At 37.2% G+C, this 5,581-nt stretch overlaps 1 non-coding gene across 1 annotated transcript; it reads left to right on the top strand.

Moving 5' to 3' along the window:
- Positions 1 to 731: 731 nt before the first annotated feature.
- On the top strand, positions 732 to 838 carry LOC131244900 (small nucleolar RNA R71). The gene has a single exon (XR_009170670.1). It is a non-coding gene; the product is annotated as a small nucleolar RNA R71 (small nucleolar RNA).
- The last annotated feature ends 4,743 nt before the right edge of the window (positions 839 to 5,581 follow it).

The raw sequence follows: 5,581 nt of genomic DNA, 5'->3' as shown, positions 1-5,581 counted from the left end.
ATAAAAAGAGGAAAATATGCAATATTTGACACTCAATAGTGAACCATCCCTTTTTCCCAGTCGTTAAGTGTGACTTAATCCGTTGAATGGCCTTAGTAAGGTCTTAGAAGGCTTATAGTGTGCCTTAATTAGAAAGCTCTTGATTTTGGATGTATTTTAAAACCAGATCCTCCTAAGGTTTCCTTTGTTCCAAAAATTGGTTAAGGATCCCTTGAGGGGTAGCAGTTTGTCCATTCCTCCAACTGAAGTTTGAATGGTTTCTCCAACCAGAGTTGTATGTATTTGAGGTGGTTCCTTTGAAAGGCCTTTAGTAATTATTTATGGCATTAGATTGCTTATTTAGAATTTCTTGAAAAGCCGGTATAGTTGGGCAATTTTCAGTAGTATGTATATTGCAAGCACAAATACTTCAAACAACTTCATTAGCCTTATCCTTCTTAAGTTCCATGGCCTTAAGTTTCCTTATGAGACTAGCCACTTTATCATTTATATCATTGTCCTCTTTTAAAAGATACATTCCACCCTTATCCTTTGATCGAGTAGGCTTAGAAGTGGCGTTGGGTCTTAAGGAGATGTCCCATGGTTGTGCGTTTTCAGCAAGTTTGTCAAAATAATCTCACACATCATCAACATCTTTGTTCATGAATTCCCTATTACATATCGTCTCGACCAATTGGCACATGGAAGATGTCAGTCCATCATAGAAGAAATTTGTTATGCGCCATGTTTCAAAACCGTTTTGTGGGCATAAACTAACAAGATCCTTGAACCGCTCCCAACATTGAAAGAATGTTTCATCTTCCTTTTGGATGAAGTTCATGATCGACTTTCTAATAGTGTTTGTTTTATAGTATGGGAATAATTTCTTTATGAACTCCCTTATCATGTCATTCCAATTGCCAATGGATCGTGGATGTAGTAAATGCAACCACGTCTTAGCTTTTTCTTTTATGGAGAAAGGGAAGAGTTTCAACCTAATCGTGTCCTTAGATACATTAGGAAAATATAAAGTGGCTATGATCTTGTCAAACTCTTTCAAGTGTAGATATGGACTTTCATATTCAAGTCCATGGAACTTTGAAAGGAGTTCGATCACTCCTGGCTTGATATCCATATTTCCTGTATTTTCTGTAAAAATCATACAGGAAGGTGTGTTCACCCCTGCCAGTTGTAAATAGTCTCATAAAGTACGAGGTGAGGGTGCATGATGCACCTCATTCTCATCCTAGACTTCCTCAACCAGAGGTTTAAGTTGATTAGCAGGTTGATTAGTAGTCATCCCTTCAATTCATCTCTCAATGGCGTCTAATCCGGTGATGGATAGACAACCCTTCGACCAATCCTCCTTCACTCAAGAGATGTAGAGTGTTATCATGGACCCACTTGGGCATAAAAGACTCTCAACCCGAATCTAACCTAAACCTAAAGAAGAAACTAGAAAACTAAAGCAAGTAAGGAATCTAGAAAAGATAGAAGAGGGAGAATTAGAAAGAAGTTACAAATTAGAAGTCCTTAGTAAAGATCCTACAAAACAAAACAAGTTAGTTTCTACAAACAAAGTAGAAAATCTTAATCTAGAAACAAAAAGTCAATCCTAATCTTAACATAATTCTAAAACCAATTAATTTTAGAAAAGCATAGCCATAGTCCCAACGGTGTGAAAAACTTTTTACAACCCCAAGTGTAGGGTCATGATGTAGTAATAATCTCGGTGAGACCAAGGTCAAATCCACGGGGACTAAACTTGTGTGTCTTCTGAATTTAACTAGAACTAGAACTAAATGAAGATGTAAAGCAGAAATCTGAATTTAAAGGAGTAATTGTGAATAAGGTTTAAACTATCAATTAAAAGTGGGAACTAGGGTGCCAAGGATCCACTTGTAGCTTCTCAGGATGCTACCTTACTTGATTCAAGGACACAACTGGAATCGAGTCCTATCTTATCCGGTTGGTAAGAAGAGATGTCAGATCTTTGAACTTCTCATGAATCTAATCCTCAATAGAGGAGAATTGTGAAGATTTGGAAGGGGTTCCATCCACCCTACCATGCCCAAGGGACGATGGTGAACAGCAAAATTAACCAATCCCACAATCTCAAAGAGGAAATGAAGATATTCAAAGCTATTGCAGATCTGTTGTAATTTGTCACAACAAACCATTAAAAACTAAAAATATTCCTTATAATCAAACTTGAACTCAAGAAGTTCAACAAAACATGAATCAAAGCAAAACAAACATCTTAATCACACTACAAGCTTCACCTCTTAACCCTAGCTATTTCGACAAGAAAACAAATGTGTTTGATTTGGGGGATTATTCAATGACAACAAAGAAAGAGTGAGAGAACAATCATCACATTTATTCAAAGTTCATTTACATCCTTGGATTCCCTTAATTCTAAAAACATAATACAAGTAATCAAAGTAATGAATGAAAGACAAGACAGTCCAATGGCAATTTTAGTAGCATTTCGTTGCTTTTTAATCACATCTCTAGGGGAGATGGGTTGTGTGGGCTTGAAACCCTTGATCTGACCGTTGAGATCAATTCCGATCATCCTTCCGTTCATTCTTCCTTGATCTGACCATTGAGATCAATTCTGATCATCCTTCCATTGATTCTTCCTTGATCTGACCGTTGAGATCAATTCTGATCATCCTTCCGTTCATTCTTCCAGTGAAACCCTTGAAATGTGGAGCGATCATCATCCCTTGAAATGTGGAGCGATCCCTTGAAATGTGGATGCCATCTATCTGAGGGTAGGAATACACAGGCCTAGATAGGTAATGTAGAGTGCATGGATCTTACTTCGGGGAATATGGAGTGCATGGAGCTTACTTCGGGACAAAAACCATGCATCAGGGCAAATCTCCTCACAAAGTGGCGCATGAAGTTTCCTTTAAGACAACATAAGGCTTGTCTCAGGACAAATTCCATAACAAGTGGCGCATAAACTTTTCTTTAAGACAACATAAGCTTTCCCTTAGGACAAGCTCCTCTTGATGTGGCGCATGGAGTATCCGTTAAGACAACATAAGGCTTCCCTTAGGATAAGCTCCACACAAAGTGGCGCATGAAATTTCCTTTGCAGAAGTGATTGCAAAATACTTCTTCTGCAAACTATATCCATTAGGACAACATAAGCTTGACGGACAAGCTCCTCTTGATGTGGCACATGGAATTTCCATTAAGACAATATATGTCTTCTCTTAGGACAAGCTCTACACAAAGTGGCACATGGAATTTACTTTGCAGAAATGGACATGTTTCCTCTCAAAGTGGCACAGAAGGAAGGCATTAGGACATGTTTTCTCTCAATGTGGCGCATAAGGAAGGCATTAGGACATGCTTCCTCTCAAAGTGGTGCATAAGGAAGGCATTAGGACATGTTTCCTCTCAAATTGGCACATAAGGCAAGCATTAAGACATGCTCCCTTTCAAAGTGGCACATAAGGCAGGCATTAAGACATGCTCCCTTTCAAAGTGGCGCAACCTCACTCTCTCCCCAACTTTAATTGCGTGTAGTCGTGCAAACCCCTTCTTTCCAACTTCAATTGCGCTTCCTTCTTATCTTCTCTCCCTTCTTGTCTTCCAACCAACCACCACAAATGAAGCATGGGGAGGGGTATTTATAGGCATCTTTCTCTTATATAGTGGTGATCACCACCACTTACTCCTTCACACAATATCCAACCTCCTCTCTTAAATAATGGTGTCCACCAAGCTCTTCCTTAAATGGTGGGGTACAACTACTTCTTCCTCCATACAAGACAATACCCATCCACTCTTTTTTACCAAAATACCCAAAATACCCTCGGATGCTGATTTTTACCAAAATACCCCGGATACCGATTTTTACCAAAATACTTAGAATGTTGATTTTTACCAAGATACCCCCGGATGTTGATTTTTACCAAAATACCCTGGATGCTGATTTTTACCAAAAATAACCAAAATACCCCTAGATATTGATTTTTACCAAAAATACCCCAACTCACTGATTTTTTTTTACCAAAATACCCAAAATATCCCCAGAATCGATTTTTACCAAAATACCTGACATCGATTTTTACCAAAATACCCAAAATATCCCGGATACTGATTTTTACCAAAATACGAAGTGCACAACCCTGGAAAAGATCGCACCATGGAATTATCCGACCAATGTAATGGACATGCAATGAAATATTTTTATGCCTCAACAAATGCCCCTCGATCCTTCTTTGATTGATTCATGAAATCAAATGGAGGTTCGATCTTCTTCCAACCAAAGAACTAAATGAACTGGAATTGAAGGATGATTGGATGATCATGCTTGCATGGAAGATCGAATGATCACACTCGATAGAAGATCGAATGATCGTGCTTAAATGAAAAACTTGAATGATTGCGTTCAATCAAGACTGGAATGATTACGTTCAATCAAGACTTGAACGATCATTCTCGAATCAAGACTTGAATGATTACGCTAGCAGCATAGTGGATGCTTCACTAGAGAGGATAAAATTATCCTTTCATTGAAACTTGCCACTGTAACAGTTGTGGCGACTTTATCTTTGAGTAACTTGACCAGAGAATTATCTTTCAACACTGCTGCTACTGCAATGGTTTCTTTGATCAACTCCCACGACTCTTTCTTTGAACTTTATGTCTAGGGAGTTATTCTTTAATGCTATTCCTATTGCAACAACTTCTTCGATTATCTCCTTTATTCATGATCTGTATAACCCAAGCTTTCGAATGATAGTAATTCCTGCCAAATTAATCAGAATTAGTATCTCAAGACATTATAATTTTCTAATTTCATGGAGTATTGATAATTTTTTGAAATATACTAAAAACTTCTCCTCTTTTTTTAGGCTGATTATGATATTCGCAATATGATAATGATTTAATCATTTCATCTTCGTGCTCTGTCATCGTGCTTTGCATTGTATTATTTGTATTCTTTATATCGCGCTTTTGGAGATGTCATCTCCAACTCCAAAGGTTCAACCACTAAGTCTTTTGTTGAGTCTTTTCTAGTTTGTGCTTCTTAGCATTCCTTCATAGACATTTTCTTAGATATTTGCTGATTCTAAAAAAAAATAAATAGACAAGACTTCTTTCAATTTTCATTTAATAGCTTTTCGAAAGCTATAGAAGTTACTGATGATGATTCCATTTGTTCTTTGTTTCTTTGTCTCCATCAGATTTAGTACTTAGAGTCTTGCAATATCATTATTAGAATAGCAAGAATTTATGACATTGGTATATGAATTTCTCCACCATGCATAAGAGATTATTAGAAAGACCAAGGCATATAGGCTTATTTCACTACTTATTTCACTCTCATGAATGGTGAATCAATAATTGATACATTTTCCAAAGTAAAGCCTACTGATACTCCTGAAGGATGGATAATCTTTACTGGTCCTTTTAAAGAATTTCGATCCTTGTCAGAAGAATACATATATTGCAATTGAAGGCTAGTAGTTGATCTTGAAGATTTGAACTTTCGAATGGAGAACTGCCAATATTTTGAAGGCATTCGCTGTTGCTGTAATTTAAACATGATTCAAGAGAAACTCATTTTTGCATA

The sequence above is a fragment of the Magnolia sinica genome, chromosome 4 (assembly GCF_029962835.1).
Source record: "Magnolia sinica isolate HGM2019 chromosome 4, MsV1, whole genome shotgun sequence".
NCBI lineage: Eukaryota > Viridiplantae > Streptophyta > Magnoliopsida > Magnoliales > Magnoliaceae > Magnolia > Magnolia sinica.
Note: the sequence above shows the minus strand (reverse complement) of the source record. Positions and strands in the feature narration are given on the sequence as shown.